The sequence below is a fragment of the Camellia sinensis genome, chromosome 2 (genome assembly GCF_055761805.1).
Source record: "Camellia sinensis isolate YWXY chromosome 2, ASM5576180v1, whole genome shotgun sequence".
In the NCBI taxonomy this organism is placed as follows: domain Eukaryota; kingdom Viridiplantae; phylum Streptophyta; class Magnoliopsida; order Ericales; family Theaceae; genus Camellia; species Camellia sinensis.
In genome coordinates this window covers 52,349,580-52,360,732 of record NC_138962.1, presented here as the reverse complement: position 1 = coordinate 52,360,732, position 11,153 = coordinate 52,349,580, and the positions used below count along the sequence as shown (strand labels likewise).

The 11,153-nt window shown below is 30.9% G+C and overlaps 1 long non-coding RNA gene across 1 annotated transcript; it reads right to left on the bottom strand.

Moving 5' to 3' along the window:
* Positions 1-3,702: 3,702 nt before the first annotated feature.
* LOC145819551 (uncharacterized) lies at positions 3,703-6,334 on the bottom strand. The gene is made up of 3 exons (XR_014360308.1): positions 5,589-6,334; positions 5,388-5,458; positions 3,703-4,064 (listed from the first exon to the last, which is right to left on the bottom strand). It is a non-coding gene; the product is annotated as an uncharacterized LOC145819551 (long non-coding RNA).
* Positions 6,335-11,153: the final 4,819 nt, after the last annotated feature.

The following is an 11,153-nucleotide window of genomic DNA, read 5'->3' as shown; positions in this document are numbered from 1 at the left end:
TTATCAATTTTACATAATTTTATCTTTGGTGGGTAGAAATAATTTTTAAAAATTCAAAAAAAAAATTGACATTTATTTTTGTTAAATTAGTTTATATTATATTAAATTGACGATTTTGTCCTTCAAATTGAGCAATGGTCTTCAATTGTCTTTATTTAAAACAAGATTCAAAATTTATGGTCAAATATGTCACAATTGAAAAGTGAAGAACCAAAGTGACACGAGCCCCAAACTATTGGAACTGATAGTGTAATTCGCCCTAAGATATATAATAATAAGATGGCAGGTTAGATCGGTTAAAGTGAACGGATTAACTTTCTCAAATTGCCATCTACAACAACCCGCAAGGCCTGGACTCTACTCGTTCAACTTGCCCTGCAAGGATTAAAAAAATACACGATTTGATACCGTTCGGGCAATTTTGACAATTTTAACGATATTTTATAGAAAAAAGATTTGGACCCCCTTGGGAGTCACCCCGATGACCCCCTTTGCTTTTGATTGGTCAATTTTTTTATTTTTTTATTTTTTCTTTTCTTCACTCCCAATACCCAACCCCCACGTGTGTGTGGGGGTGGTTGGGGTGAGAGTTTTGAGGGGGTCCTAATCACGACTGTATTTTATATGGAGTTATTTTGGAAAGTAGGTCAAAAAATAAATTTTTGATCTTTTTAACTTTTTTTTAAAAAATGTGTAAAATAATAAAGAGGTAATATGATAAAAAAAAAATTAAAAATTAACTTTTAATCTGACTTTTAACATCTTATCAAAAGAGGACAAAATTCTAATTTTGATGACATTTTATATTTTTTTACTTTTTATAGACGTGTATACCATTTTGAATTGCACACTTCAAAATACAAAAAAAAAAAAAAAAAGTGTTAAAAAAATTACATTAAAGAAAAAAAAAATCTGTAGTACTTTTTTTTTAAAACTTTTTTTATTCTTTTACACTTAGATGAAATTTTTTTAAAAAATTTGACACTATCTTTGAAAAAAAATACTAAACAAAGTTCCTGTCAGATAAAATGTTGTTGTACTTGGTCCAAATAGTGAGAAACCACGTGACGACACTTGGCTAACCTGATCAGCCACATGGGTTTGTTCGGTGCTCCATCTTCTGGGCTAGTAGAATAACTCTTAACAAAAGCGCTAGTTTTTTTTTTTTTTTTTTTTTTTTTCCTTCTCCATCTTCGGCAAATGTTAGTTGTCAAATTAATAATTATGAAAAAAAATCTCTCCACCTTTAATAAAAGGGTCTAAATATTTGTACTTTCTTAATTCAACTCCTTCAAAGATAATTGAACCCATAACCTCTTTAGAATTAAATTTTAAAAAAAACATGGCGATCAACTAAATTAAGTCTAATTGATTTGTCTTTAATGGTAAAAGAAGTAGAAAACAATGTTTCAAACGCATAAAAAATATGTTAAGTTATATTAAGATTTTAATTTTAATTTTAATTTGTTTGATAATCCAAATAAGCTATCATTAGCATGCCCTTTATATCTGTGGAGGGTACAAATATAAGGTTAAGCCTAAATAGACCAATCACCACAAGAAATTAAGATTTTAAAGATAAAAATTTAGAAATAAAATATTTTTTTCGTCAAAAAATATTATTATTTTATTTTTAATGACAAAAATAGATATTTAGTGATGAATTACTAATCTTTTGTGATAAAAAATTGTTTCAAAAACTTTTTTAAAAAAAAAAATTAGATCAAATTATTTTGTCTCTAAAAGTACATTTATTAGCGACGTTTTAAAAAATTTGTCCCTAAAAGCTTATTTTTTGACTTTTTGAGATGACATTTTAGTAACTATCTTTACAATTACTTAAATTAATAAAATTTATTCTTTTAGAGACCAAAAAAATTATTCTATAAAACTCTTATATGTTGTACTGAATGTAACCCAAAAAAATTCATCTAATACATTCATTTTCTCTTCCCTAGAATGACCGATCATTATACTGAGATTGTCGAAGAGTTTTCCCGACCTACCTAGGCTGGGAGTGATCTCTGATTTTAGTTTTTCTTGTAGATCAAAGGAGTGAGCACATCATCTTGTCATTTCCATGTGGAGATAATTTCACTATCCACAATATTAAATCTCATTTTGTTTTTTGTTTTTTTTAATTATAATATTTAACTCTACACAGTTTTATCAAATTATAATGTGACCCCTCTTTTGGATTGGTATTAAACTTCTTAACAAAAATTGTCGTGTGACTATAACATGAATAATTTTTGGAGAAAAAAAAATGATTTTAATTTCTTCTATATATTTTCTAAATCTATCACAACACGAATGGCCAGTAGTTAAATTTAGTAAATATAATAAATACAGAAATATATTGAAAAAATATAGAATCAGTAAAACATTGAAAAATTTACAATTTTATCTTCAGAGACCCCTGATATTTTCCATTAAGACATTTAAAAATTATCACATTATAACTTGATTAAAATTATAAAAATTGATTGTTACAATTAAAAAATAAGAGATTAAAAATCAAATTTAATGTAAAATGAAGAGTGGAAATTATAATTTATCCCATATATATATACACGCAGATATGGGATATGCTGTCACAGCAAAACAACGCCGAAAGTCCATACTTTCCTCCCCTTTGCATTCTACAAGTTCAAAGATATAACAAAGTACGTACCCAAAACAAGACTCTACACAAAAAATAAAAAATAAAGGTCAGAACCATTTCTTCTAATTTTTTTTTTTAATCCAAAATATCATTTCATTAAATTCATGAAAACATTCATGACAAGGTGTAAACATAATGATAATGACACATTAGATTTATTTATAAACTTTTAGGATATTACACGCCTTATTATTGTGCTTGACATTAGCTATCCATCATTACACTAACAGTCGGTACTTTTGCCTTCCCAACTATTGTACAATCCACTAATTTCTCAGGTATTTAATATATTTAAAATTTAAAAAAAATCAATAAATTTTATTTTAATTCCTTTTCTTTTTTTGTTTTTTTCTTGCCAAAAAAATTGAGTTTACCCAACAATGCACACCCCATTGAGGCTTCATCCACTACAAGAATTAACACTTTTGGCAACAAAAAAATTGGTCGCTAAAAGTCTATTTTTTGTCGGCAAAAGTTATCCGCGACCAAATTTTTTGGTCGCTACTTTGGTCGCCAATTGAGGGTCGGCAAAAGTAATTCGCGACCAAAATTTTGGTTGGTCGGCAAAAGTTGGATTTGCCGATTAAATTTTTGGTCGCTAAATATTAAATTACCGTGACTAATTCATTTTGTTGCTAAAACACTTTGGTCGCGAAAAGTGATATTTTCCCAACCAAATTTCTTAGTCGCCAATTGTCACATTTCGCAACCAAAAAGTTTGGTCGCCAATTATCACATTTCGCGACCAAAAAGTTTGGTCGCCAATTGTCACATTTTGCGACCAAAAAGTTTAGTCGGCAAAAGTGAGTTTCCACGACCAAGAGCTATTTTGGTCGGCAATAGATGTATTTTTTGCGACCAAAACTCTTGGTCGGCAATTGTCATTTTTTGAGAAAAAAAATTATTTATTTGTCGCGACTAATAAATTGGTCGCCAAAGTAGGAAAACAATATACCTGTAATTCCTAATAATTCATTCAATCCATAATAAACCTATAATTTTAAAGCATCATTCAAATTAACTGAATTATTAACATTCGACATAATACATAATTCATTAACATTCGACACAATACAACTATTCTAAGTTTTCATTCACAAGTCACATCCATCTAGCATAACAATTTGAAACATAACTATTTGTTATCTATGCGCAGCTATCAACAAATAAAACTACTAATATTTGTTATCCATACACATCCATCAAAAAATATTTAATCCTCCAAAAAATGCTTATACTGCCAAGTAGTCTCGTACAATTTAGCTTCGTGAACTTGTTAAGAAATATGTTGGGGAGGGTGCTCGTCTGGTTCATGAACTTTTGATCCACTTTTCCCAACTTCTCTGTGTATTCTGGTACTTTAGAATGGTCCAGTCAAATACATAATCGAAGTCAAAGCCTGCCAGACAAGGTAGAACAAGTGAATCATACAACAAAGACACATTCACACTAATTTATGCCCAGTCAACACTTCTCCATTGAAGCCAGCCAACTTACCATGTTACTTATTTTTGTACCATGAGTTAAAATAAAAGTAAGTTGATGTCCAAGAAGCATAAGGGGGATTTTAGTGAGGAAAACATGCCAAGCCAGAGTGTTCATGTCATACCCAGGTGGAGAGTTGCTGAGCCAACAGAGCAACCTCCTCCAGATACAATAATTTGGCAAGTTTTTACGAAGGCTCAAAACATTAAGACTAACTAGACAAAATGTAGTGTTGGTCAGGCTGTGAATATTAAAGGCTTAGTCATTTCATTGACTGATTATTACAATTGTTCACAATTTTGACACTATAGCAGGATTCTTTGAAAAATTGAGTTGCTGACCTAAAAACAGGTACGCACTTTCAATGGAAGCAATCACAACTTAAGTATCAAGGATGTAGAGCACACAATTTGGTTCATATTTACCTTGAGTAACTAGACAAAAGCAATTGTTCAATTCATATTGTCAATGTCACCAACATAAAAGCCTGAATAGGCAATTTGTCATTTTTCTTAATTTTAGAACTTAAAATTATTATCCTACAGCAACGTGGACAAGGATTCTCAAAAGCAAGCAACAAATTCAGGTTTAATGCAAAAGGCAATGAACAGTGGGCCCATATTTTCAGTTGTGAACATAAGCCAAGCATGCATCAGGAACTCTTACACATATAATGGAAGGAAAGATGCATCAGGAACTCTTACACATATAATGGGAGGAAAGAACAAAGAGATAGAGAGTTAAACAGTGCTCTTGTGTCATCTATTTGTCGTTTCAGATATATTGGCACAACAAAATATCCGTCTGTTTGTGGTGGGTATATATATGTATATATAGATTCTTGTGATGGTCACTATTCCTAGTCAAAAATGTGGAGAAATCACCATACTTATTCTTTTTCCAGATTGCTCTACTAAGAAAGATGTTCACTCTTAAAACATCCATTATTTATAAAAGAAAACAGGGGAAGGAGGCAGATTTATCCCAGACGAAGCAAGAGTTACCAGTCCCTAATGCATAAGCAGCAGGTACAAGGATGTCTTTGAAATAAGTGAGCCAATATAAAAATTAAGAATAAACAATTTATGGAACCTCTGACCCAAGTATTTAAACAAAAATAGATTGCATGAAACATAGACAACTAAACAAATAAACAACATACAATGTCCAAAACAAAAAGGATAGAACACCAAAGAACCATGATATTTAAGCATGAACTTGGTTATCAGAAGTATACCTGTAAGGAATATGGCGGCTTGTGGTAGGGTCACGATATCTTTTTGCCAATCCAAAATCAATAATATATACCTAATCAACATGACAAGATTGAGATTATGACGATAATATATCTAAAATGAAGGAATCACAACGAAAACAGATATTATGACAATCCATGCATGCTAGATGTCAAAGAAGAGTATACAGCAATGGCCATTACCTGATTTGTTTTTCTGCCAAGACCCATGAGGAAGTTATCCGGTTTGATGTCTCGATGCAAAAATCCTTTAGAATGCACATACTCTATTCTCACAATCTGTAATTTCATATATCAAAAACCAAAAAAAAAAGTGTAGTAATTATTACCTATTTGGCTTTAGTCACACTCATCATCTTAAGCATATAACAATTCAAGCAACAACCACAAGGGCAACCAGTAAACAAGAAAATTGCAAAATTAATTGGACATTTTGTCAAACTTGGTCATTTACAATCTACATATCACTGACCACTTGTGTCTATATACATAATACTCTTTGCAACATGAAAGACAATAAAGACTAAAAACTGTGTGAAGTGAATGAATATTTACAGTACGTCATGACAAATAAAATGATTTTGGATGCCAAAGAGTCTCTTTACGTCATGACAAATAAAATGATTTTGAATGCTAAAGAGTCCCTTTCCAACTAATGTAATATGCTAAAGCAGACAATAATAACCACAAAATGAAATTATCAGGGTGAACAGAGCTATGGGAGCCTTATTACCCTGGCTACCCTACCCGAGGCATATGCCTGCTTATCAACAATTGCTATATAGACTAATTGCTAATTGCTATATAGATGATCTACCTGCTTAATTTTAGCAATTGTCATTATTGAATTTAGTACCTACTTCCTCATTGCAGTTCTCATTACCATTGTCCATTAATATACCTGGACCTGGTTCATTGATGCACTAAAGCTGGTGTAAGTCTGGGAATAAGACAAATAAATTGGATAAAAAATGCTTGTCAGTTTAGTCATTTATGTTAGCAACCTGTAGTGGACAACTGTCAAGTTCATTGAGTGGAGACATTCATGTGTAAACTCTTGCATTTTAGTATGAGATTTGGTCTTTGGTAACCCATTCCTTTAGTATGATCTACCAAGAACCTTGTTATAGTACAAGTTGCTTATTCATGGAGTAGCGATATGGTTGCTCTCTAGTGACTTGGGCATCATGAGTTCAAATCAGCCTTATATAATGCGAAAAGCCCTCCAATTCTGTGAGGCATTGCAGAACCCTCAAACCCAGACACAAATTGTCAACCAAAAAGACATATTTAAAAAACAACGAATGAATCAGAGCTCCAATGCTAGAAACATAAAATGCTAGCCAGAGCCCCAAATACACTGCTCCTTTAATCTCCAAAGAATCGGACTCATATCATAAACAACAACGACCACAACAACACATCAGACCAAGCTAAGGATAGATATCAGAAATTCAAGAAATACCCATTTGAAATCAATCCCTTCACTGCAAAACCCATTAATAAAAAAGAACCCAAAATCAGCGAGAACCCAACATTACCAATGTGTGAACCACAAACCTATAAAATGCAAAACCCACAAATGGAATGACCCATTTTTCGCCAAAGCTCACAAATACAGTATCAAACCATGGACTATGAAAAGGAGAAGAAAGATTATGAGGGAAAAAGGCTTGCTTTTGTGATTTTGAAATCGAAAAGGCTGATTTTTCACAAAGAAAAGAGATGTTTGGCAAATATATATGCAGATTAATCATCTGTAGTCTTCCTTCTGATCACGTAGCAGATATATATATATATATATATATGCAGTTTGTGACAAAATTGAAGGAGAGAGAGAATGATGCAGTTCAGTGAATCAATTTCCTCCAAACCATTGTTCGATCAAATATGAAATTGCTGTCTCATTTCTCTCTACAAGTACGAATTAGTTACTTGGTGAATGAGAGAGGAGAGATCGGAATAGACGAGAATGAGGCGATCGATGTCGTCGTTTTCGATTGATCTTCGTTCATAGGAAGAAAATTGATGTCGATGGAGAGAAAGGAAAGAGAGAGAGACATCCAATCTGGGTTCTTCCTCAACAAAGGAAATTGATTACTAGGGATCCAATATTAGGAGAAACTTATTACATATCACCATATTAAACCAAATTACCCCAATCTGGGTTCGATTGATGCATCAACAGTGTGATGTAGAAAATTATTGGCGATGACGATTTGCAGCGGTGGCGACGTGCGACCGACGTGAGCAATGGTGGTGAGGGACTTCGATGAGCTAGAGAGAGTGGGCACCGATTGAGAGAGAGAACACAAAAAGAGGGAGGGGCGGGCCAACATAGAGAGACACGGATTAGGGCTTTTTTTAGATAGAGACAAGGAGATCAGGGCTTTAATTTTTTTTTTTCTGAAATTCAATTCCCGCCCCACGTTTCAAATTTCCCCCCAAACTTTTGGCGACCAAAAGATCAAATTAGTCGCAAAAACAGGTTCTTTCGCCGACAAATTTTTTTAGTCGCCAAATCTCAATCAACGGCGACTAAAATATTAGTCGCTAAAAGTATTAATTTGGCGACTATTTTTTTTTTGTTGCTGAAAATAAGTTTTTCGTGACCAAATTTTTGGTCGCCAAAAAATATGTGACCTTCTGCGACCAAATTTGTAGTTGGTTGGCAAAAGTATACCACTTTCTGCGACCAACTCATTTTTTGGTCGCCAAAATATAACCTTCTGCGACCAATAATATTTGGTCACCAAAAATAATGATCATTCGCGACTAATTAATATTTGGTCGCCAAATGTCATTTTTTTGCGACCGAAATTTTTTTGGTCGGCAAAAGTGGTCGCAAAATGTGTAAATTCTTGTAGTGATCATGTTTGGACAATGATAATGTCCCCCCCCCCTCAAAAAAAAAAAAAGTTTGAAGGGGATGACATTTGATTAACATGGAACAATTGTCTTATTGTATTTTTTGACTTTTCACAAATATTGGGATAAGGCCACATTATTCTTTACTCATTTTAATGATTTTGGATGATTTGGAATGTATATGAATGAATTAAATTTAGAATGATATTGGACATTGAATTTGTATAATTTGGTTATTCATATTTAGCTTCATCAATAGCAATTCAAAGTCCTTTAAAATCTTAGACTAAACATCAAAATGAAATATTATTTTATTAAATCTTTAAAAAATTCAGACCTTTAATATATATATATATATATATATTTAGACAATAGAATAAGTGACCTAACAATTGAAATATCTATAAGCTCTCATGTTGGCTAAACTAAATCATCAACATATCTTTGAGTATAGAAAAAGTATCACATAGGTCTGTCTCATATCTTATATGGTATGCCATTATAATTCTATTGGTTATTTACTTACTATTTTCTATTTTTTCTCCTATGTATTATATAAAATATCTAACAGAATTGAAATAACACACAACCTAATTGAAATTTCTAAAATACAGGATAATTTCTCTTGAGTGTATGCTGGATTGTGCAATTGAATCTTTCAATTCCATCCAAACAGTCTCAATACCCTTTCTAGCATCCTATCTATTGATGGGAAACCATATAGTAGTGTGTACCCTTTTACGGGCGCATATATGTTCATTCTATTATAAATTAGTATAATTTTAACATAACATTTTATAATATTAATTATAAAATATGTAATTTTATTATAAATTAATATGATAAAATATTTAAAATTTTATAATTAATATTACAAAAAATTATATTTTTTATTATACTATTTTATAAGAAAATTACACATTTTATTATAGGGTGTGCACACAGGCTTTCCCCAGTATTTCCCTTTGTGTTGGGGGTTGGTGGGTGGTCAGGAAAGATAATGTAGTGAGATTGGTCATAGCAGCAGCAAAAGTCGCTGATGTCAAAACCAAACTCCGTGCGTATAGATTTTGTGCCATTGATCCTCTGCAATTGAAAATTATATATAACAATTAAACATTAACAAAATAACAAGTATATAAATAAAAAATTCATAACAAAAATATATATATAGATAATTATGTAACTCAATAGGAAGCTTTCAGTTTAAAACAAAATACTTATAAACATTCTTTTTTTTTTCTTTCTTTTTTTACAATAATCTTTTAATAATAATTTAATTTCAAAATATATCATCCTTAATTATTGTATAAATATTATTGCAAAGAATTATATATATATATATATATATATTTCGGAAATTGACATGTTGCCAAAACTTTGTAAACGTGACAAGTGTAAAGTGTTGAGTTTAGGCAAAAAAAGATGACATAGCAGTTATGACCCATGTGTTCAAGTCAACGATTCCTGTGACCCACATTAATAGAGAGAGAGAGAGAGAGAGAGAGAGAGAGGAAGAGACTGACGTTAGTTTTTGTAAGGTAGAACAACTACACAGACAGATTACTGTAATCTAAACTAAACTATAAATAAATAAAAACACGTGTCACGTATAGCAGAACATATGGCTGATAGTTTTTTAATATTTTTATTATTTTTTCAGCTGTCAGCATGTCATGTTCGGACCATTTTATCTACAGCATCATTATTTCCAATCTAATAAAAAATAAGCACCAGATTGGCATGCTTGAAAAAAAATTAAAAAAAAGTTACTATCTTATTTAAATTATATTATTTTATTTAAATCATATCATCTTATTTAAATCACATTATTTCTCTAACACATCACTTCAAATTCAATCCAAATTCAACTCATATTTCATAAAATATCAAAAAATACATTTATTTAAATCATTTTAAACAATTCCTAAATTATAAATCAAACCCAACTCTATTTCTTTCTTCCATCTTAGAAAATACCCACAAACCCATAAATTTCCAAAAAATTGGCTCAACTGTGGACAAAAAATTTGCAAAAAAATTTAAAAACAAACACAAAACATATATATACATGCAAACACCAACAAACCCAGAAATTTGCAACAAAAAAAAAAAAAAAAAAAAAAAAACCATACATGAGAAGATCAACGTTGATGATCGTCGTAGTCGTTAGGGGTGATAAAAAATTGTCATCATCGTTGATGGTGATCGTCGTCGTTGTTGTTGTTGATGATCTCATTCTCGTTCTCTGTCGGCGATATCCGCAAAGCTTGGTTGATGTATGAAGTGAAAGCCGGGTTATGAATGAAGCAAATGTGTTAGATAGTCTTTCAATGACACTTTTTCAAAACCAGGGGACTGGTTTTGGACTCTTATTATTGTATATATTTTTATATAAAAGTAATTTAATATAATAATATATCTATAAAATATAATTTTTAATATTAAGCCTTCATTTGACAATGATTTTTTTAATTAATTTTTTGACTTTTTTAATTTTTTTAACTTGATATTTTTTTGTTCGTTTGGTATTCTTGATAGGCTTTTTAACTTTGGAATAATGGATTTTTTTTTTGTCTTTTTGTAATTTTTGACTTTTTGTATTTTTTGACTTTTTTTTTTATTATTATTTTGTGATTTTTTAGCCATCTCAAAAACCAAACAACCCCTAAAATATGTCAAAAATGTCAAATGGTTTTTTTATATGTAATTTCATATTGTTAATCCCCACACAAACAAGTTTCACCAAACAAGCACAATTTTGTTTAATTCCTTTAAGTGGTGTTACATGGATAAATTAATGTACTAACTAGTATACCAACACTAATTATAACATTATTATTAACCCCACTCATTATATAAATTACAAATACTAAAAAT